General features: G+C 35.5%; 1 long non-coding RNA gene across 1 annotated transcript in view; it reads left to right on the top strand.

Moving 5' to 3' along the window:
* The window catches only part of LOC148128247 (uncharacterized), a 30,408-nt gene extending 6,717 nt beyond the window's left edge, over window positions 1-23,691 (top strand). The window contains exons 2-3 of the long non-coding RNA XR_015741534.1: window positions 2,543-2,762; window positions 22,324-23,691. This is a non-coding gene — a long non-coding RNA (uncharacterized LOC148128247). The remainder of the gene's footprint in view (window positions 1-2,542; window positions 2,763-22,323) is intronic.
* Window positions 23,692-24,783: the final 1,092 nt, after the last annotated feature.

Here is a 24,783-nt window from a genome sequence, read left to right as displayed (position 1 = left end):
GTATCAATAAAGGGTTGCCGCGGCTGCCACGCTAACAAGGTAGCCAGCCGGCAGACAACAGCTGATGCCGTTTGACAGCTCCCTTTTATAGATGGCTGTCAAACAGCATCAGCCAATAGGAACAGTCTGTGTTCCCACTGGAAACACAGACCGGAGTGAAGACTTCAGCTCAGTCTTTTCCAAACACCACATAATCAATTAAGATCAACCTTTATGTTAACTTTCCTAATCTTACTTTTGGGTTATTGGCTATGAAATAAATAGATTAATTTTGAGACATTAAAATAATTTGTAATTATAGTATTCAGGTTTATCAGGCCTACTGAAGTTATTCTCTACACCTCTTCCCAGAGCACAAGAAGAAAAAGGGAGAAAAGAATCTTATTTTTGCCTCGCATTTTTTGATGACTTTCCAAATCCTGAAATGAGAATTTGCTTTTCTTTTAATTTGCTAAATTCTGCAAGAAAAATTTTAAAATGATCCTCTATAAGGAGAGGAAAAGTTTTTCCTTCTTTTTTTTGCTATTGGATTGTTTTATTTATTTATTTTCCTAGTTTTCCTGCATATAGTCTAGAGCAGCGGTCACCAACCGGTGGGCCACGGCCCACTGGTGGGCCTTGAGAAAATTTTGGTGGGCCACAGAGAAATCTCACCCCCAGAGCACACCCCCAAAGCAATTAATCCAGGCAGAGCAGAAACACAACGCTGCGCTGCCCACATGGCCCGCAGGAATGCTCCCCTCCTACTCACTCCTTACCCAGCAAACTTGCCTGCTAAAATTGCTATTTTTCCTTTTTCTGACCATCACCTGTTCTGATTTAGATTATCTAGGAAGCAGGAAATGGCTCTGCCAAACATCCCTTAGGACTGAAGTTTTGCTTGCAAGCAAATTCAGTGCAGACTCATGGCAAGCAAATTTGAGAAACTGAGCTAGCCGATGGCAGATAGATAGATAGATCTGAATGATTCTGTGACCAACTCAATCTGCCTGCTTTGCCTGATTTTGGGTAAAAGTTGCTCTTTTTTATTTTAAAAAAATATCAATATTTACATACATGGTGGGCTGTGAGTTAATTTTGTGAGTTTGCTTGCAAGCAAATTTTATGTGACAGACTGAGCTAGCCAATGGCAGAAAGGTGAATGAAAGGTGAAGATTCTGAATGAATCTTTGATTCTGTGAGCAACTCAATCTGCCTGCTTTGCCTGATTTTGGGTAAAAGTTGCTCTTTTTATATAAAAAATTCAATATTTATATAAATATTTATAATATTTACATACAAGCCATGCCCAGCCAATCACATGACCACCAAGCCACACACTCAAATTAAGCCATGCCCACAGAACTGTGGTCCCTGGGATCAAAAGTGGTCCCTGGGATCAAAAATTATGAGTTTGGTGGTCCCTGATGTCCAAAAGGTTGGCGACCCCTGGTCTAGAGCAGGGATGTCAAACCCCCAGTCTGCGGGCCAGATGCATCACGTGCTGGCCATGGTCATGCCTGGTTTAGTGAGTGGGGGGAAACAGTCCCAATATGTCACATGATGCCACCATAATGATGTGGGCTTGACACCCTTGGTCTAGAGAATTGTTCATTGCATACTGCAGATGTATTTAACCTAAAGTCTCTGTGTTAATACTTAACGAAATACCAAGCAATTACCTGATTGCTTTGCCTGCCATTAGTCATAAATGCTATTTACTATATTTATTGCTTATTAATATTGTTTTATTTTTGATTTATTGAATACATAAAACTTTCATTTTAATACTGAAAGAATTGTCATATTGGCAGCCTAGTCTTTTATAAATTTATAACCATACCCTTGTATCTTACCCATCTTGATTTTACAAGGATAATTTTTGCTATCTAAGGTCATCACAAATAGAGACATTTCACCAAGTTTTCCACCTAAATCATCCATAGCTTTCACCTATAGATATTTTAGTATCTTACTTTGAAAAAATAGTAAATGCTCTCCTTGTTTTGATCAGATTAAAATCTAACCTATGACTCCCATATTTGTACTGCAAAATATAGGTAACAATTAAATGGTGGCAACGAAGAACACATCAAAAAGAATTATGCACCCCAGTTATCATAGCCCTGGTCTAATCCACCAGGTCCTCACTGAAATAGTGCTGCCACCTTAGTGAAAAAGATAAAGACAGTGATAATGAGACAAGGCAGTGTAGTAGAATAAAAATATCCAGTTGCAACTTAATTCCTGCTAAAAGATAGTGTATGGTTTTCAGAATGGTGCCCTGATTCTTTCCTAATTCTTTCCTGATTCTTTTGCTGAAATGGGATTGGCGCAGAAAGAAAAAGTAGAATGTTGAGCAGCTGCTACTCAAACACATATCTATTCATCAGACAAAATTGCTACTGTAATTTGGGATAACAGCATAATAGCAGAAAGCCAGAGAGGATCAGTGTTTTCTGCTCTAAAAATAAATGTGCAGTCTGTTGCGTAGCAGTAGGAGATAATATCAACCTATGATAAATTAAAGTCTAAACCTACTCTCATTATCTCTTCCCTCAAGTCATATTACCACAGTGGAAACCTTCATGCAGTGCCTCTGAGGAATCCAGGTTAGGTCAGAAAAGTCATTGGTTGCACAGTAAGAAATAATACACGATTGCACATAAATGGCATTCAATAGTGTAGAAGACAACTCCTTCTAAAACACACATGAAATAGAATGATGTTTGATGGAGAAATTTGGAGGTAAACATAGGCACAAATTAAAAACACCTCTCAAGGTAGGTATCAGTCACTCATTCTTGCAATTATTTACATTCTAAGTCTTAAAACACAAATATTTTTGATAGTGACAACTATGCTGTTCATATCCTTGCATTGGAATGATTGATATAGCCTTATATTACTGAGTTTGAGGTAATCTGCAAAGGCCTTTTGTCATTTTGCTTTGCATGTTCATTAATTGGAATTGCTTTTGAGTTGTAGCTATAATTACCTTGCTGAATCTCAGGTTTTGCTATGAACTTCTTTCACAAACATTTCATAATTGGGAAGAAGACATTACAGCCATGTAATCTTCAAAAAACCAAATTAAAGCATTCCTCACAGTTGCTTGTTCAGTATTTGCATGAGTGCATTCAGTGCTAGGGACGCTCATCACTTCTCCCACCTTCATCTTTCAAAATCCTGTATTTTGGGCCACAGAAGTCATAACCCTCTTTTTGTGGCACCTCTTTAAATACTTGAAAGATTCATGATATCCCATTTCAGTTTCTCAAGAGAAGAATACGGTTTCAAAACAATATTTAAAATATTTAAACCAACCAATTTCCTCCCTTGCTAAAATACCTGCAGCAACATCTGGGTAATATAGCCGTTTCTCATTCTCTGGTGCTCAATTGCTTGGTCCTCCTGGTTTGAATTTCCTTCATTCTTGAATTTCCTTCATATGTTTTTCCTCTTGGCTCTTTGAGCCTCAATTTTTTTCCCAGTTAACTCACTGAGCAATTTTGTTGCTTGCAAAAATCTGTCAGCCTCCCTCCCCCCACTCCCCCCCACCCCCCAGCTAAGCACTGCCAACTGATTCCCATGCATCTTCCAAGTTGTTCCTCTGCAATGCTAGTTACAGGGAGCGGAACTCTAGATATGCAGAGTGCAGTAAGGACAAAATCCTTACTGAGTCCATGCTAACAACTCCCTCTTTATGCATCTCTTAATCTCAATCCTGTTTGCTCTTTCTCAATTTTTTTTTATATTTAATATTTCTTAACCACTCATCATCTTCAGAATGGGACCTCTGAGTGGTGTACAATATAGTCAACAAAATTAATATTCAAATCAGAATAATTTAAGATTAAAAAGTTGTAGAATTATAAAAATAACATTATAAAATTTCAAAAGGTGAAAAATTTCAAGATATGGATTAGCAGTTGTTAAAACTGGTAGGTTCTACTGGGACCAACCAGACCCATGGTTGGGTGGCCTCTGTGTCCCCCAAGCAAGGCCACATGCAAAAGCAAGTTTTGATCCCCTTGTGGAAGGCCAAGAGGCACCTCTATAGGGAAAATGGCAGAGGAGGCCGTCCTTCTAGACTCTGTCAGTCAAAGTTCCTTGTCAGCCCCAAAATGGCCAGCCGCAAGTGAGCCATCCTGGGGCTGCCATTTGGAAAGGGAAGAAGTCAGTGAGCAGTCAACTGGAAAGTGGACAGCCTGCAATCAGCGGAGAAGCAGAGACCCAGCTGAAACATCTGAGTGTCGGCAACTGGAAGCTGCAGGTGGGATGCACATGCACACGAAGAGTCTGCTGGACTAAATGTGGGTGGACACCGGGGGGGGAATGCCAGGGAGGGGGATAAATGCACATACTTAAGGGTGAAGGGATTAACTGCAGTTAGCTCTGAATTTGTTTTGCTTTTTGCATGTTGGTCATTTTGTGCCTGGTTTCAAACTTTCAAGGATAAATGCTTCAAACTGAACTGTGTTGTCTGAGGTTTCTTGATGCTCAACTATGGAACATGACAGACTGACAGGTTTGCAGTTTACTTTCCTTGTCTCAACAAGTGGCACTGGCTGATGTGATGGGGAGAAGCCAATTCCATAGATTCCTTTTCCCATTGAATGTCTTCCTTTTACAGATCTGTGAAACCAAATTTCATTCTATCACATACCCTACTAGCAATCTCCTATTATTATTATTATTATTATTATTATTATTATTATTATTATTATTATTATTATTATTATTATTTATTTGTTTGTCAAAAATGTACAAGATAACAAGTATAAGTATGAATGTAAACAAGAACAAAGGGAGTAAATACAGATAAATAGGGACAGTAAGACAGGGACGGTAGGCATGCTGGTGCGCTTATGCACCCCCCCTTTAAGGAATTCTTAGGAATGGGGTGAGATCCATGGTAGACAGTTTGAGGTCGAAGCTGTGTGGGCTTGAGACTTAACAACAGAGTCAGGTAGGATGTGCCAGGCATTGACTCCTCTGTTGCTGAAGTCATATTTTCTGCAATCAAATTTGGAGCAGTTTACCTTGAGTTTGTATTGGTTGTTTGCCTGTGCATTATTGTGATTGAGACTGAAGAAGCCATTGACAGGTAAAATGTTGTAACAGACAATTTTGTATACTATGCTTAGATCAGATCACAGGTGATGCAGTTCTAGATTGTCCAGGCCCAAAATTTTGAGCCTGGAGGCATAGGGATTTCTATTGTGAGTGGAGGAGTGGTGTATTTTCTCAAAAAATACCTCTGAACCCGCTCAATTGTGTTAATGTCCGATATACAGTGCGGGTTCCAGGCGGATTAGTTGTATTCAAGAATTGGTCTGGCAAAGGTTTGTATGCCCTGGCCTAGTTAACAATTCAATGTTGCCAGAGAAGAAGCTTCACAAAATAAGGTTAACAACTCTTAAATAAGGTTAACAACTCTTTATTAACTCTCTATTAATACTGAATTTTAACTATGAAGTTTTCATTCTAAACCTTCTAGGTTGCGCAAGCTTTCAATTTAGGAATAAAGACATTTGGATGTCAACCATATGATACTGTTTTCCCAGTCCATACATTTTCTACCCTTGAAATGAATCTTTATTGCTTAGCAGCCAAATATTTTGTCATTCCATCCTATCTCAGTCAGACATAAACCAGTGTCAAATCCTGCAGAGGCCTAGAGTCAAAGCAGCAGGATTCATGAGCAGTCCAAATTGCCTTTTGTTGCTCCCAGCTATAAAATCACTGGCTTGTGCAGCCAGAGCACTCAGCCTTCCTTAAGAGACAGCACAACTCTTCATCTTTAAACTGTTAATGTATAATGAAGGGTAAAGTCATCACATTGCATTAGCAGTCTTAAACATAGAGAGAGGCTCCTGACAGATTCCATACAGCACTAAGCACATCCATTTAGCAGAGTGAGTGCAAATTTTTACATGACATAACAGAATTCTCATCCACATAATATTGGAGAGAGCTACAGCTGATATTACTTTAAGTATCTAGCCAAGCACTTTATTACTTGACCGGTAATTTGTATGTATCTCAAACTACAACAGGCTTTTACCAGATATAACATCATCTGTGCTAATCTCTTCCATATTTTTACAACTCTGAATAAGCAATGTATTGATGTCAAGCTGACTGGTTTGGAGTTTCCTGGATCCTTAAGATTGGGACCATCTCATTTATTTGCAGACCTCTGGTAGTTCCCCAATACTCAGGAGTTTTGAAAGATTTTGTTCAGTAGTTGTGAGATCATGTCTGCCAGCAGCCTCAGAACTCTGGGATGTATATAATCCATTTGGTCCTAGTGATCTGAACTTGTCTAAAGTGGATAGGTGGTCTCTTAACATTTTCTTTCCTATCTTGCTATTTTTCTACTACAGTATTGCTTTTGATGGGCTGGGCTATTTTTTTCTTTTGCATAAAGACAGATACAAAGAATTGAATTAGGACTTCCACTTTTTCCCAATTGAGTAGATATATAGCTGAATCTTGTATACTCAGACAGTATGCATGATATTTAAATAAGTATGGAAAGGGATTTTATAAGATTCAGTTTTGAGTCTTCTACAAACCAACATTTTTATTAATGAAGTGAGTAAGGAAGTGGAGATGTTTATCAAATCTGTGAATGAAAATTGGGTGGCATAGCTATCTAAAACAGGGGTCACCAACCTTTTGGACCTCAAGAACCACCAAACTCATAATTTTAGATCCCAGGGACCACTAACCAGTTCTGTGGGCAGGCCTAATTTGTGGGTGTGGCTTGATGGTCATGTGACTGGCTGGGAATGGCTTGTATGTAAATATTATAAATATTAATATAAATATTGATTTTTTTTATAAAAAAAGAGCAGCTTTTACCCAAAATCAGGCAAAGCAGGCAGATTGAGTTGCTCACAGAATCACAGATTCATTCAGAAATCTATCTATCTGCCATTGGCTAGCTCAGTCTGTCACATAAAATTTGCTTGCAAGCAAACTCACAAAATTAACTCACAACACACCATGATGTAAATATTGAATTTTTTTTTTATAAAAAAGAGCAACTTTTACCCAAAATCAGGCAAAGCACATTGAGTTGCTCACAGAATCATTCAGTGATCTATCTATCTGCCATTGGCTAGCTCAGTCTCTCAAATTTGCTTGCTGTGAGTCTGCACTGAATTTGCTTGCAAGCAAACCTTCAGTCCTAAGGGATGTCCTGAGCTGAAGATCTAAAGATTAGCTAAAAAGCAAGAAATCCAACCATTTCCTGCTTCCTACTCTAAATCTCCCGGCACAGCAGAACAGATGATGGTCGGAAAAAGGAAAAATAGCAATTTAGAAGGCAAGTTTACCTGGTAAGCAGTGAGTGGGCCGGGAAGGTTCCCGCAGGCCATGTCGGTGGTGCAGCTTTGTGTTTCTGTGCAGCCTGAATTAATTGCTTTGTGGGGGTGCTCTCGAGGTGAGATTTCTCTGTGGCCCACCAAAATTTTCTCATGGCCCACCAGTGGGCCGCGGCCCACTGGTTGGTGACCACTGATCTAAAAGGTAGATATTACGGTTAAATATTGTGTTGATACAAATTACAAAGAGCAAAATATAATAAAAAAACAAAACAAATATATGCATATTTTTACTTAGGGTACAAAAATAACATGCACAGGTATTGATGCACAGATATTAAATTGCTTTAGCACTTCATAAAGCAATGATAGAATATCTGAGTACAAACTAAACATGAAGAATGTTATGTAATTACCAAAATGCAAATACAGTTTTAAGCTACACCAATATAAATATACTTTCCAATTTACAACAAGTAAAATTTTCAGAAATTTACAGCAATTTTCCCACATTAGCCAGACCTTACTTTCAGCATCAAGGATTAGAACTGAAGTTCGATAAGAAAAGATTAAAGGAACAGAGAAATCTGGTTATCTTCAGAGCAGAGTTCCCCAAAGTCTATAAAGATTCATGGATAAAAGCAGCTCCCCTCCTCCTCTCCCTGGGCTCTCAGGTGGGATACAGAACAAAAAACAAAACAAAACCCACGTGAGTACCTTTCCAGGAAGGGAATTACCATCACCTTAAGCCCAACCAGATCTTGATAAGACATACCAGGTCAGTGTCTTTCTCTAAAATAAGATTATGGATGAGGGCAACTTTGTAATACACCAATCTGTTATTCAAAAGCAACAACTTAAATCCAGAACCATCAGGATTAAATTGCCAGGCATACTGTGGTTGGTAAAAGCTGAGGGCCAGAAAATGAAAGAATTGTTTTCTGCTTTGATTTCTAATGAATATTGTACTGCAATTCCCAATAAACATCAAATTGTATATCAGTCTGACGAAAACCAAAAGGCAAAGCTATATGTAGTTATGTTAGATTATGACTATAGTCCTCCATTTTCCTGGAATTACGCTTCTGCTTCAGAAATAATTGAAATCCAAGTAGTCTTAAATTCTATGAGGAAGATGGGCTCATGTCCAAGACTCACATTCCAGCTTTTGAAATGGTTTTTGGCCATTTGTGCAACATTATCAAACATACAGAAAAATGCTGTTATCAATCTGCCCTCCCCCACCCACCATCTTTGCAAACACTGCTATGCACTCCCATAATACTATACATAACAGTTTCCACTCTTGTTCTACAATTATAGTTAACTGTTTGTGCCATTTAAACTGGCAAAAACAGGGTAGATTTTGATCCGTGAAGAGTTATTATACCTTGATCCAAATTTCTTGGCACATGTGGTCAGCAATTTACAGTTAAATCTGTTCCTGTAGTAAGATGAGAGGAATAATTAACCTAGAGTGAGTGGTCTGAAGGTAAAGCTGGCAGTTAGTCCTAATATATATTCAGATTGTATATATCGAAATGCTGTTTCTGAAAGTGTAGTATCACATGCCAAAATCTCAACCCAAGTCCTTGGGCATTTTAAATAAATAACAGTAGAAATCCTAATGAACATGTCTCTTCCAGCGATGGTGGAAGTCTATATGAAGCCTATAAAATTTAGAACGGTATAACCCAGAAAGAATTTGTGGATGTCAATTGCCAAACTGGATCTGCTCACAGGGATTGAAGGAAACAAATAAGAATGAATTAAGGAATGAAAATCTCCCTCAAACATATGGTTAACAATCACACAAGTTGTCAGTGGAGAGATAAAGATCAGAAGTTGTAATTTTTTATCTGATCTGGCATCTCATTTTCCATTTACTTTTTGTTTCTTTTCTCTTAGAAATAACAGCAAGGAGAGTTGCTTCTGAAGCTATAATTGCCATGAAACATCTACTTTAAATTTTCCTAGACTGCCTTTTTTTAGAATAATCAATTTGTAAGGCATAAAAGACAGGATCATGTGTTTTGTATGCCTCAGCCTTTGAGCCATACTTGCAAAAATTGTACATAGTCTTCATAATAAAAATAAGCTCACCATGTCTTACATGATACCACAATGATATGCATCCTCATGAAAATGCAAAGAAAATTCCATCATTATATATCTGTTTAGGTGTGTAAACATTGGGAGGTAGCAAAATTAAATAAAAGAAATAAACTGAAAGTAAAGACGAAGTAGTAATGGCATGCTTCACAGTAATGAGAAAATAATTCTGATATACTGGATAGCTTGGAACAGATCTGATTGGATTCAAATTGCCTATTAGATTAGATTTTCATTTTAAATAAACAGTTATGAGAATAAAATAAATTGATTCATCTTGTAGCCATTTTATTCAATAATTTGATCTAAGTAATCAAGCCAGTTCAAAAAGGTGATTCAATCAAATTACCTTCAGATCAAATTTCCTAACTGAATTTTGTATACTCCTACTGAACATCTTTTAAATGATAGCTACTTACTATATCCAGATAGTTTTATACTAATTTCTTCAAATATGAGAAAGAGTGAGTTATTGCATATATTTCTTGTCTGTAAAAGATACATTTATTAATTTTCTTTTCAATTCTTTAATAGTGGGTTTTGTAATAGATTGTTAATGCTATTTATTAATGCTATTTATTTAAATATAGATTATACAGTATGATATTGAAAAGACCATAGACTATCTCTAGTCTTAATTTCAAATTTTATATCATGAAACAGAAGAATGTATATTCCCTTTTCCAATTTTCACTCATGGGCTCTCTTTATGACTAGTTTAACTACACTTTGCTTATGTGAACTTAGTAACTTAGTAATTTCCAAGTTTGACCCGAAAACCTCTATTAATCTAAATCCTTTAATCTAAAGGAGGTAGATCTCCATGGATTTAAGTTATCTTAGAGAACTCAAACAGACATATTATATGAAAACAATTAATGAAGAGAAATTATGGGTGTTGATTGCTTGATATGCAGATTTTTCAGTGATCATCAAAGATAATTGAAAGTCTGTCTTTTTCTTTCATTCATTCATTTTTTATAAATCAGGATATTAATATTCATTTACAATGTCTTTTATCTTTAATGTTCTAATATCCTTTCTGGTATTTTGAGTTAGTAAAGTTTACACAATTCTACTTCTAATACTCTATTTTCAGTGGATTTTAAATATAGTACTGTAATAGTATGTTTGTGTGTGGAGTACAATATTCATACATAGATATATGCATATACACATATATATATACATGAGTAAATTCTGTTTAATTCAATGGAATCTAATCCCTTGTAACTTAATATAGAATTGTAAAGTACAGAAAATTTACAGTATGTTGAATAGATCCAACTCTGTAGCCATGAGATATAACAATTTTTCTCCAGAAGATTCTCATGATCTATGGATTCTCAAAGCTTTATATATTTTTAGACCTCATATTTAATGCACGAGACAAAAATATGCTATAGTGAGTAGCATGGGGAAGCAATATTAAATAATTTACCAAATATCCTCCTCTGGGATCTGCTAGTTTGTTCCACTAAAATTTTAATATCTTCTTGGCTCTAACATGTCATTCTCTTAGAAATAACTAATCTATTGTTTGTGGATTAAACACATAAGCCATTAAAGCCTGGCCCTGAAACTGTCTTTAGAATAATTTCATTTTGCTCTCACTCACTCACTCTTTTTCTTTTCTTTTTTCTTTCTTTCTTTGTTTTTTCTTTTCTTTTTCTTTTTCTTTTTTTTTGGAGAAGATCAAAAAATTAACAATGGTCAAAATGGCAACAACATCCTGACACTGGGGAAAGATACTGCATGTGCATATATTCATGGCACTGTAATATTTGTAGAAAGAGCTTTGAAACTTCAAAAGATGCTGAAATCATTTATAAGCAAATATTATAGTTTGCTTGCCTGCCTTTCTGAATAAAAATATATATATAATGAAACCTAGCCAGCTGAGTTCATTTTTTATTTAGTCACTGGTGTATAGCTGGCCACTCAGCACATGACTCCGGACATCAGATTCTTGAAATGTTGTTGCAAGAAGAGATGGTTCTGGGGAATGGATATTAAACTGCTTTGCACTCAAAAGACAAGAATTTAACTAATCTCAAAAAGATTCCTATTAACTATTCTTATGGTGTCATTTATCTGTCTTCTGAACTTAGCCTTGACAGTTTGGTTAGTGATTAGGAGGCTGGATTAGGAATGGAGAGGTCCAGAGGTGGTATTCAGCAGGTTCTGACCAGTTCTGGAGAACCAGTAGCAGAAATTTTGAGTCATTCAGATTTGGCAAATACCACCTCTGACTGGCCCTGCCCCCATCTATTCTCTGCCTCCCAAGTCCCAGTTGATCGGCTGGATCTTCTTTTGTTGCCCTGCATAGGAGAATGGAGCTGGAAAGCAGGTTAGTGGGATGTGGAGGGAAATGGGATTTTGCAGTAACCTTCCCCCAGGAGTAGGATGGGAATGGAGATTTTACAGTAACCTTCTCCTGCCACACCCACCAAGCCATGCCCACAGAACCAGTAGTTAAAAAAAAAATTGAATCCCACCACTGGGAAGGCCTGAGTTCTACTCATGGCTTAGCACAAAAATCAACTGGATTAAGGCCAGTCATTTCCTCTTAGCCCTTGGAAAATGGCAAAACTCTTCCAAAAATGTTACCTAAAATTTTGCATGTACTCGTAGTCACTAAGAATCAAGACCAATTCTGAAGCAATACAACAAATATTGAGCATAAATATTTCAAATTGGGAATAAGAAGATGAGACAGAATTAGTAGCTAATAGAAAAGATTCATAACTACTCCGGAAATCAGACTCTTTCAAAAGAGATATAACAATTCCTCCCTCCTGTAGAGCCCAGAATGAAAAATAGCAAAATAACTTTCCTAACTCTATCTCTACTGCTAAGTGCCAAATTAGATGTTTAGACATTACTCTCCCAAAGAAATGCACCTCTAAGCTAAACCCAGACAGCTTTGAAGTAGCAGAGGGTGTTAAACATTTCCTCCGTCATCATTTTCAGCTTTTATCTACTCCAGCTGTAAATTTTTTGGAAGGGCAATTTCATAAGATAGTTTTGGGTATTCAGATGATTATTCATTATAGCATATTAACATTGCATCTTGCTCCATACATTTAATATATGCATGAATATGGGAGATTGTTCCAAGTTTTGTAAATTGGTGCCATTTGTGCCAATTCTATCCTCTCTTTGGAAATCTAAGGACATGTATTCTAGTTCTAAATCACTATCTAATGTCAGAAAGTAACCGGAGAGGAGCAAACAAATTCAATCATGGTATAGCAAAGACATTCCTGAAGACATCAGTTTTGGCAATAATATAGGCTTTTTAAAAAAATCTCATAGCTACTATCACCCACAACCAATCTCAAAAAAGTGGGAGGGTCAGGCTAGTTTGAACCTGGATAGGAGACCAATAGAAATCGTAGGATTGTATGAATCTGCTTTGAAAAGAATTTGGAAAATTCAGTTGATCCAGGCTACTGAAATTTTGGCCCGTACTCATATAAGCTCATATGTCTCATTTATTAAAATGATTAATGGTTGGTCTGATTAAAGTTAAATTAAATAACTTACCAAACCTATAAAGTCATAATGACTGGGACCAGAATAACTAAGAGAGTATATTTTTCTATATGAGCCTTTCCATGCTTTAATATGTTAGGAAGAAAGGCATATTTTGGGGGAAGACAAGAGAAAGACATGTGGGTGAGTTGCTCCCAACCTATTCTTCATTGTCTTTCAACCCACAAGTAATTATATTTATGTTCTGGAAAGTATTAATACTTTAAATAGCTTTTTATTGAAGTACAATTTAATTTGGTTTACGGGGAATACTATTTGTTTTGTCTGTGTCATGTGTCCCAAAAAGTGTTTTGCTTCTTCAAAAGGCAACTGTAGCTGAAGAAGCTTCTCAGATGAGAAGTGAAACATCTTCAAGGAAAAGACAAAGTCCAGTTGCCTTTTGAAAAAGCACTTTTCAGACAACCATGACCTGGATGACTGAGAATTTCCACAGACATCTGAGTCGTACGGGGTTTTTTGTTTTTTGTTTTTTTTTAATTATTGTGATAGAATGAAAAATTAAATACTGAACTTTCTGCCACTCTTCATGCGGCTAAATAATATAGGAATACAAAAAACTTGAGAGAAAAATTTTCTTTTCTTTTCCCACACAGAGAGAGGCTCTCATGAGAGAGGAAGGGAAGTTAAAATAGACTAATAAGCTGGCAAGAGGAGAATTGTTGTTGGACCTACAAAAGGAAGAAAACACTACCAATAGGCAAAGAGGGAATTATGCAGTTTCATCATGATAAAGAGAAATAAGTTCCTGGGGACTGAAGATCAATGAAATGTGGCTGTCATTACAATCACTATGCAAGGAGGATAGTAGTAGTAGTATTTGATAGGGTAGTAGACAGTAGTAATAGGTAAAGTAGTATAGGATCTATCGATCACAGATAGCCCCCCAAAAAAGATCCAAGAAAATCTGTTAGCTCTAACAGATTGCTTGCTAAATGTTAATTGAAATCTTTGATGAACTCCATGAGGAATTAGTAATGCACTTTATTTAATAATACATATTTTGAAGCAGTTTCGGATAAGCACACTGTGATTGTAGCAACAGTGTTACTGTGGGAAGGGAGATAATTTCCAAATGGTACAGCCATTCAGCCCTGGATCAGTTTGCTGGATTCCACCCTTCTGAAGTTAGAAGCAGGAGGGAGAAAGGAAATGCTGTTTTTATTGTTGATCTTTCTGCCATCTATATAGATGGCTGAAAAAGAAGATATTCTTCTGTCTTTGAGAGGTATATAAAATGAGCTGCTTTACAAGAAAATTAAAAAAAATTAACCAAATAAGATCATTGGATGCTGGGTTTTGTTTGTACAATCCTGAAGAACTCTCTCACAAGTATATTTGAAAACAAGTTGATTTTTTTGAAGTTGAATGAATTGTCTGTTTTGTCAATTGCCTTGAATGGATTTTTCAAAAACTAGTGGCAATAATTCAAGGGACGAGGAAATAAATGAATGCTGCTCCAATTTCTCTACAACAAATTACTTTTATTTTCATGTGGTGTATAATAATCAAACTTTGTTTCCTTTTGTGCTTTCCTATCATGTGTAGTTAGAAAAAATCCTACTTAATGTAAAACAGATGAATGAAAAATGCAAGGTTTCATTAATCCATCAAAAAGTTACTGACCTTCTTTGAATGGATGGATGGATGATTCATTGTTAATTTTCAATTTAATAAAATTCAATTCTGAATCAAGCCCCCATCTTCTCTCTTTTGGAGGGGGAAGGTTAAATATACACCAAATAAATACCAAAATCTATATCTATACTGCTCTAATTTTGTGAGAGGAAAAGACAAAAGTTCACCTATACCATGATTCCAAGTGAACTTCCTTTTAAATGACATGATATTTTCCTTTCTCTAACCCTAACCTACTCCCAGCATCAGGAATAGAGAAGTACCAAAAGCAAGCTATTCAATTAAACAAAAGCAACAGTTTTATTACATAGTAATAACCATTATCTTTTGCCATCCTACTTCTGTTTCTGCTCCAGAAAAAAATTAACAGCTAACCCTTCTACCAACAGCACCCTCCTTAAAATCACAACACATACAGTAGATAATAGTCCACATACAGAGAAGATCTCATTGCTTTCTTGAAATACCAGGTTGGTTACTTGCAGTGAATTGTTTGACAAGATTAATTCCAACATTACTTGCTTGGCTTAGCTTTTCAAAATCAACTGATGAATTCAGAAAGAGATATCCACTCACTGACAAATCTTTTTTACAAAGGGCACAAATAATGATGAAATAATGATGGAAAAGAGAAGAGAGATTTGGTTTAGTTCAGATTTCTTCCCCCCACCCCCAAAAAAGGAGGAACAAAAGGATATGTGAAAATTGTATGAATAATGAAAACATATTCTCAGAGCACCCTCTTCTGGTTTATGGGGAAAAGTGAGCTGTGTTTGCTGCCTAATGTACCATGGGAGACAAGAAATGTTATCTAGCAAACTTGGCTGCAATCTCTGTTGCAGCAGATCCTGTTTCCATATCAGGACACAAGACCACGAAGGGTAGGAGAATACAGGTTTATTTGCGCAAAAGGTTCAGAGCATTAGCATGGCAAATTCTGAACCCCCGGCTATCCCTGAGTGGGTTACTTTTATACAGCTCCCAGTCTCAGCGTACTACAAAAGGGGAAGTAAGTCTACTTACTTAGTCATTCATTCTTATTCTTCTTATTCTTCTGTTATTTTCCATACCCACCCTTGTTTACAGGAACATGTCTAGTTCTTAGGTTCAGCAATTTTGTGGTTTTCACAATATCGTATTAAGCAAGTTCTATAATATTTGCGATATAAGCTAAGAAACTTCTGCTAATTATAAGAATACTTTTCTGGTAACTTTCTATTCTGCTTCAAGCCCATGAACAGCCTGATGATTATCCAAGTATGGAAAATCAAAAATTAATAGCAAATAGGCATGCCTAGGGTAAATATTTCCCCAAATTTGGACATTTCCTTCAGGATATAATAGATAATAGATAATATAAGTAAATCAACTCTTTGTAATAACTCTGAAAGACATACAGTATATTATATCTCTTTATATTTATGTAAGTATGCTGTGGTGTAAAGTCATGAACTAGCTATAACCTTTCTCTCATACACTATTCAGGGGTTTCTTTCTATATTTCAAGGCAGTAATTTTTCCAGTGAGTTTATTTTAGGAGCAATGGAGGGTAGTTTGCCAAAAGCTATGTGCCAAACTGCCAATGCCCAAAATGGATTTCTAACATGGCTAAAATTAATGTCCTTTCATCTAATCAATTTTGCTTCTTCACTAGGGTGAAGTCATCTACTAAGTAAATAAAATCTATCCCACAAGCATGGAATTCTAGTGTTAATAAACTTTTTATGCATTTTTCCTACCAGTTTTTAATGCAATTTTAGATCTGGAGAGAGATGTTAGGTCATTAGATCCAGCCAAGAATATAAATTAAACCCAGACCGATGGCTCTCATGCTTTTACATCCAATGTAGAGGAAGCCATTAGAAATTAGAACAGAGAAGATAGAATCCAACATAGTCCAACTGCCTTCTCAAGGAAGAGATCTTATGCCATCCCGGTCAAATGGTTGTACACTGTATTTTTGAAACCTCCAGTTATGGAACACTCACTATTCTAATTTAATAAAAGATAATTTGGTTTAGTCTTAAAAAATTAAGAATTTCTACCAGGTAGAATCTGATATTTTTGAACTTTTTTAGATACAAGGTCTCTTTGTGCTTGGTATGGAGGAGGGGGAAGAGAAGACAGAAAAGGGAATGCCAGGTCTATACTAATCTTTTTTTTAATATTGGTTTCTACTTCTGTATGAATAATATGGAAATACTTATGCCAATTACTTACTATAGGTAGTACTCATTAACAACCCCAATTTAGACCAGTAACTCTGTCATTAAGTGAAGCAGTCACTAAGTAAAAGTGCAATTGTGCTTATGGTCTTACTTCGCCTTCCTCTTGCTTTGTAGACATGTGAAGATTGTAAATGTAAGTGTTAGTCATGTGGTTATATTTTCCTCTATTGTAACTGTGAACTATCATTAAACAAGGCAATCACTGAATGAAGACTAAAAGACATTTGCATTTTTAAAAAAATTCCTATATGTGTGGCAGGTGGATCTAGGGTTAACATGGGCAGATAGCTAAAAGATGAAGAGGAACCTTTCCTTTGTATTTGTAGATTTATTATAGATTTATTACATATCTATTCTTCCTGCTTGACCTTCAACAATCACTATATTTATTCGATGTCCTTGATTTATTTTAGTGCTGCTTACCTGTTTCTGGATTTGTTTAATTACTTAAATGTTGTATTATTAGCAAGTTTAAAAACATGCTAAATAATTAATAACAGCTTAATTTGCTATCCAAGACCAATAGTTATAAACATAAATGATTTCACCAGTATAAATAAATAAAAAACCCTGTCCAATTACAACTGAGATTCAAGCATTGGGGGGCTTTTAATTTCTCTTCTGAAAGTAATATGCAGTTTATTTTTATTTGCATTGACTTGCTTATTTCCTGTCCTTTTATCACCACCTCATTTAATGTTGGTGTCTCATTCATTTTGTATCCATGTTGACCACAATGGCTGATAGCAGTGAGCTTGATGCCAATAACATTCACCGGGATTACATCTGTCATATGTCAAGGGTAAAATAAAATGTCCATGTTTTATATGCGGCCAAGGTAAGGGTAACCTCTACCGTACAGCTTACTATTGCTTTATCCTTTTGTTTGGACAATTTACTTGGCTTGTCATTTTTAAAATACCCCAATATCCTCCCTAACAAAGAATACTCCCTGAATGTCTCCGTTTGCTAAATAATGCAATGCAGCTGTTCTTATGAGTGACAGGAGTGATATAACAGTAACAGATTGACAGAAATAATCATAGTAGCTGTAAAAAACAAAAAGAATGACCTTGTTGTCATTTCTTCACTTACTTCAAAAGGATAGTGTTTTTTTTTTATAGAAACAAATTAGACAAATTAAAAATTAAAAGGCATTTATTTTAGGTTTCTAAATTTTATATTTCTATATTGGCCAGATACTTTGTCATGCTATTGATATAAATTTATTCCCTAAAATCATGGGTGTCAAACTCACCATGTCATGTGATGTTTTGCCATGTTTTCCCCATTCACAGAGCTGGGGTGGGCGTGGCCTGTGCGTGACACATCCAACCCATGGGCCACCAGTTTGACACCCCTGCCTTAGATTATCATGTTTTTCATTTGCATTACATTTTAACATATATAAAAGTAATGTAACATATATTGGAAATAATGGTAATCAACTTTTTTATAAGCCACTTAAGTAATACGATTAAGAAATAGTATAAAATATGTTAGATATATGATAGATAGATGGATAGATAGATATTCTCAAAAACGGATGAAGAAAGCATGAAGTAAATTATCTTACTTAGTATTGTTCTGGTGGTATCTGATGCCATTTGTAATCTTTGTAGTTTAGGACTAAACTGTGGGGCCCTTGGTGCTCTCTGACCTTGGTTGCATTCTTGCAGAGATTTCATTACCAAGCTAGGTAACATCATCAGTGCTAGCAGGGAGTGAGGTTTTTGAGAACCACCAAGACCACTCCCACCAGCACTGACATGGCAAGCCATTAATATATAAAATTAGAGCAAGCCCTACAGCCTACTAGCAGTGATATTATCTACTTTGATAATGAAACATCTGAAAGAACACCAGCCACGTCAGGAATCACCAAGAACTCCAAATAAAGAAAGAGATATGGGTCTTTTACAAGCATAAGACAAATTAAGATGCCCATTCTCCAATTTGCAGTGGTTCAGTTTATATGCAATACAGTACTGTAGAAAAATAAGAGCTGGGAGAACAGTACCCAAATTGTCCATTGATTGTTTCTTATATATAATCGGGCCTGTCAAACTGGTGGCTCACGGGCCAGATGCATCACATACAGGCCACACCTACCCTGGCTTTGCAAAGGCAAAAAATGTTGTGATATGTCATGATACGTCATGTGACATGATCGAGTCTGACACCCATGATCTATATCAACCTTAGGCTTACTTTTATGTTCCAAATTGCCTACATCCTGATTTCCCAATCAGAGATAGAATATGGCTTCCTTCATACTCAGTAGATTTAGTTTTATTATTTTATGGTTCCTTTTATTCCTTTTATTTCCAAGAAGAAAAGCCCAAAACAAAGGGGAAAGAAACTGCTATATAATGCAGAACACAAGCCTGAGGCATGACCTTTATTTCTAAGAATGTTTGTGATTTTTGTGTAATTCCAGAATCATATTTAAAAATAAAATTATCAAGAGCTGAACCCTACTGCTTTGATGATAAGTTTGCTTTCCAACATAGAGAAATTACTATCCTAAACAGAGGTAACAGAGAGGGCTCTGGAAGGCTAAAAGGGAACCTGATGAAAGGGTAATAATTGAGCAGTCATTCTACAGCATAGAACAATTGGCCTCTACACTATAGAAATCACTGTGATGAATATGTTGTCATATTCAAAAGGATCTTGTTAGCCCTAACAGTTTAAAGATCCAGAATATGTATTTTGGCTATACCACTGGGAATAACTGATTTCAAGTTTGTTCAATTATTACAGTTCTCCATATAATTTCTTTTATTTTTCTTTCATTTTTCTTATATGTACCCATTCCATGTATTCATAACTATGTATACACTTATACTTATTATCTTGTAAACAATTGACAAATAAATAAATAAAATAAATAAATAAATAAATAATCCAGGAAATTTTAGTTCTATGAAACATTTGAGAGTTTCTATAAGAGCATCTCTAATTCTCTTAAAGTCTACTGTTAGATATAAAAACAACTAAATTATCCTTACATATTAGCAACCAAATATTGTAGGCTAGGTCTTAGATTCAAAGCTTTGATACATTTATGTCCAGGAGATAGATCAATTAGGTCTCTCCTGATCATTACCCTCATCCCAAGTAATGGATCAAGCCAAATGCTTTACATAATAAAGAGAGTAGGTGTGAATTATAGTAGGGAATGGGCAGATTTCCCACCATGTCTTCTCTCTTCTCAAATAGGAGATTTAAAGAGTGCTGAGCAGGTTTGACTTGTTAACTTGATGACATTTTTAAGGCTATTATCCAAAATATTTGAAATATACATCGGATTTGGTTTTCATGTAAGTGCATCAAACTATGACATCCTGTAGAAAAGTTGTGTGTGTGTGTGTGTGTGTGTGTGTGTGTATGTATAACATACATATATACACTCTTACAGTTACCTACTGAGTGATCCCTGCATGACAACAAATGATTGTTTGTGGAAACATGCATCATATGCTGATTAATTCAGGTTCTTCCAATTCCAAGAAGGAATTTCTAAATACATATTTTAAGAACTCGTGTATGCTAAAATCACACTTGTGAAAAAAATTGGATTGGTAAACCTGCTTAGATCCCTCAAAGATGACAAACATAGAAGTTGTAGTTAAAAGAAATCAGTAATATAAGTCAAGCTGAGCCTAAGGACCTGGATCAATTCTTGCTGGAAAAAAACCATCCAAAGTGGTTTGTTTTTGTCAGGCATATTTTTCTTTTCTGCATGAACTTACATGAGAAATATCATAGATTTCATGAAGTAATAAAATTAAGCAAATCCCTGTTGCTATGTTTTCAGCCTGTATAACCTTTGTGAATTAAACACAGCAACTATCAAAAGGATTTTGACACCAGCCAAGGATTAATGACCAAGTGGAAATATGATGGCTAAAGGCAAATCTGAGCGATCATTAAGTCAATTCCCAAGGAAATGTACTATGCCAAGGTTATTGCTATCATAGAGCTTCTTTAAACTGGCACAGAAAGAAAGAATAGTTTAAAGAAGCAATCGTTAGAAAATAGATTTTCACCTATGTTAGCAAAAAAAATAAAGAGATGGCATTTAACAGAAACTACGTGAATTCTATTTTTGTGATGAAAGTAACTGAAAATCATGGATAGTTAGTTTAGAGTATTATAGATCAGGGGTTCCCAATCTTGGCATCTATAAGACATATGGATTTTAACTCCCAGAATTTCCCAGCTAGCCATTATCATATTCCAGAATCAGCATAAATAAAAAATAAATAACAGTTTGGGATATTTCTAATGACTTTCTCTGAATTTTCTCAGATGAAATAAAAAGACTGGACCATAGTATCCATCTACATCTTCTCATGCCAAATGCTGGTCACACCAAGAGTACAGAATAGTCTTTCCGTTCAGAAAATAAAGTGAAAATTTTGCCATTGTTCTTGTAGAATATTTTGGGATAAAACTGAAATGAAAACAGAATATATCTATCTCATCTGTTTCCATTGAGAGAGAACAGCTATGAGGTAGATTCAAGCTATGAATGTAAGATGTCAAAGCCATCGGGTAAAATACTGAGATCAGAAACATTTGGTGGGGATTGCCAAATTCTAATGATAGAAATCTTCAAGGCTAGATAAAGTACCTATCTACCTATTTCAATATGAACTTCTTCAGTCATCATGATCCTTATTCTAGCCATACTTTTGTTGGAGCAATTTAAAGTTTTCTAATATTTCGGGGCAATAAGGTTGGCCTCATAATGTTATATAATGAGGGGGATACTTCCCATTGGAGTATCTTCTGTATATTTCTCAGATATAATAACCCCTGCTCTGTTTAGTTGGACTTCTAAGTACAGATTGCGCCGTGCAGTCCTTGATCCATTACCCTGCATCACATGCAACTCTGGAAGCTTGAAAAAGTCATTTATTCCCTTCCAATATTTATGATCAGTGGGACAACCAAACATGTAATAAGAACACTAGCCCAAGAGATATGGTCTCCCTTCTTTCTTATGACAGGAAATATAATCAGTACAGCTTGGCTTTAATTATTATGACATGAGGACTGCAAAAGCATAGTTCATTTAACATGGTAATGTTGGCTGTTTTCAAGTAGATGTAGAAATTAAATATATTCCCTATAGAAATTCACCCTTAGTTTTATTATATTATGGAAGATAAATAATTATGGTTGGTCGCTCAGCCATCCGGTTGTTTAGACAGGCTTTGGCATTTTTATCCAAAGATCTGAGGTAGTCAGTTATTGTTGCTTGATGTTGTTAATGGTATTGCAGCAGGATGTAAGCTATTCCAAGTAAAGCTGTCTTTTTCAATTGAGTGATGGTGATTGTATCAATACTAATGGCATTCAAGTGGTGTTCCAGATGTTTTAAGATTGCACCCAAGGTACCTATTAATTATTGTCAGTATCTTTGCTTTCTTTTGCAACCGATACTCTATTTCTCTTTGAAGGTATTGGAAGAAGAGAATCCAGGTCCATTTCCAAGCCAGAAATAAAATGGAGGCTGATTGGAAAGAAAGTTGGTTTATTGATGAACAGAACCACCAACAGCATGTGATTCCAGGACAGCTGACAAAATGGAGTTTAGAATGGATGGGTTTTTATACCTTCTGGATTCCTATGGGGTCATGTATTGGGCATGGCTGGCTGTATAAGCAAAAGGGGAAATGCAAGTCCTAAGTGTTTGTCTGAGCTAATTTTGTCAACTTTTGGCTTGATTGTGTCACTTATTGTGTTGCTTATCTGAAGTTTCTGCCTAACTCAGTCTTTCTGAATGAATTACCAAATCTGCATTTCTATAAACTGGCCTCCCCAGTTTCTGCTTATGGTGGAGAAATTGGGGGTGGTTTCTGCTTCCCTTAAGATTTTCTTCCATTTCTCCTTTAGGGAAAATATTCAATTCTGCCTTTTTAATATTCCCCAAAATATTTCATCCTTCTGGGGGGAGGGGGGGTTCCCACAGAAGTCTTTGTACTTTGTGATTTTCTCCAGTTCTTTCTTTTCTAGACTCCTATTGCAAGGTCTACAATCTAGACATTTTGCTCCTCTGATTGACAATTGTTATTTTTATAGTGTTATGTGGCAGGTTCCAGTCTGTTGGAATTCTGAACTCCCAGAGCACTTTAGCTTCTTCATTTTTTATTATTTTGTCTATTTTTTTGTTATTATTGATTTTTATCACACACTCAAACATTATTACTATTATCATGTTCCCTTTCTGTTATGCTTCCAAAGTAGCTAACGCTAGTTTAAGCCCCTTTTGGATTAGATCTCTGGCAACAGTAGTCTATTCCCACAGTCTTCTATATTGGATAAATATAATATGCTTTACCTGTGACTACCCTTGAAGCCTCTTCAAAACTATAATTGGTGCAAAATGTAAGACCCTCCATGCTGACAAGTGAGATATTATTTACACCTTTATTGTAGATGCTGCACTATGATATTCAGTATTGTATTTGATATCAATGTGGTTCAGTGGTTATTATCTTTTATTAGATCCTGTGAATGACTTACATTTTTATACCTTGGTGAGATATCAACAGTAAAAACTAAATAAAAAATTGTGAGTGTAAATTCCCCAAACGTGTGTGTGTGTGTGTGTGTGTGTGTGTATTACATTTCGACAATGGAGAAAATACTTTATTTCACAATATGATAAAACCAGCAGTTTTTAATTATAGTTGTCAGAAAGAAATTCATGAATAATGTCTTGTATTTGCTTGAATTTCTTATTTAATTGTGGCCTCTCTTTTCACTCAATGTAATCAGGAGCTCATTATTTTTATTAGCATTATTAAATAAAGTGATCTGAACTCATTCTTTGCAATTGATTGAGGAATCTTAAATAGCAAATGTGACCATTAATGGCTGATCAGGGTGGTAATACAGCTCTCTTATTTCTTACTGCTCCATCAAAATTATTACTGCAATAAAGGCACATGGATTTTTAAGTTGTTTCTATTCATCTAACAAAAGCAAATAACTCTCTGTATATTTTACATTATTAATCCACTGTGGACAAAATGTTTGGATGAGATACCAGTGTGCAGGTTCTTTAGACCAAGTTGCTGTAAAAACAGATGGTGCATGAATGCAATGCTTCATTCTTAAGGTCCTGTAATGCGAGCAAAACAGTGGACACTTTTTATTGTGCTAATTAATGGCAGTTTTAATCTAAAGCTGTGAATTTCAACTTAAGTTTTTGTTAAATGTATTCAACACAATGTTTCAAAAAAAAATTAAAGGAAAAGAATTTGTCTGAATTCCAGTTATACATGGTAGCAGTCAATTAGAACCTTTGCATTTTAAGGAAAATATAAATCATTTTGGACACTTTATGGTTGAACATGTTGTGTGAGTCTACCCATTTTTGAATAGCCAAAAATGTACAGCAAAACGTAACAAAGGATGTCAGAAAAGAGTTTACTTTAACAGTAAATACTGAACCCTTAGTGATTAAATCCTGTTGAATATTAAAGGCAAAATTTCCCATTGAATTTTCCCAAAACAGTAATGTGCAGGTTTTTGTAGAGTTTTTCTGGATTTGTATCACTTTTTTAAGCTCTTAAATGTGGCTGAATATGATATTTTTTTCTACTGAATTATTGAGTTACTCTGCTTTGTCATTCATTATAGTCATATCTTTAAATATTCTAATTTCATTAAATATTGGTTTGTTTTATTATTTTAAGCTGCCATGAATTACAAGATTTGGTGGGATGTAAATTAAATAAATATCAAGCATATACAATATTGGATGCTAGGATCTGGCAAATCTAATTTGTATGCAGTGGTATTTATGTTTGACAGAATTTAGAAGCTTACATGCAATGGCAAGTAATATTTTCCTGCATTTGATAGCTGTGATATTTTGTGTGATATTTAACTGTTAGCAGCTTTTAAGAATT

This window comes from Pseudonaja textilis, chromosome 1 (genome assembly GCF_049901715.1).
Source record: "Pseudonaja textilis isolate UNSWEBS1 chromosome 1, rPseTex1.2, whole genome shotgun sequence".
In the NCBI taxonomy this organism is placed as follows: domain Eukaryota; kingdom Metazoa; phylum Chordata; class Lepidosauria; order Squamata; family Elapidae; genus Pseudonaja; species Pseudonaja textilis.
Note: the sequence above shows the minus strand (reverse complement) of the source record. Positions and strands in the feature narration are given on the sequence as shown.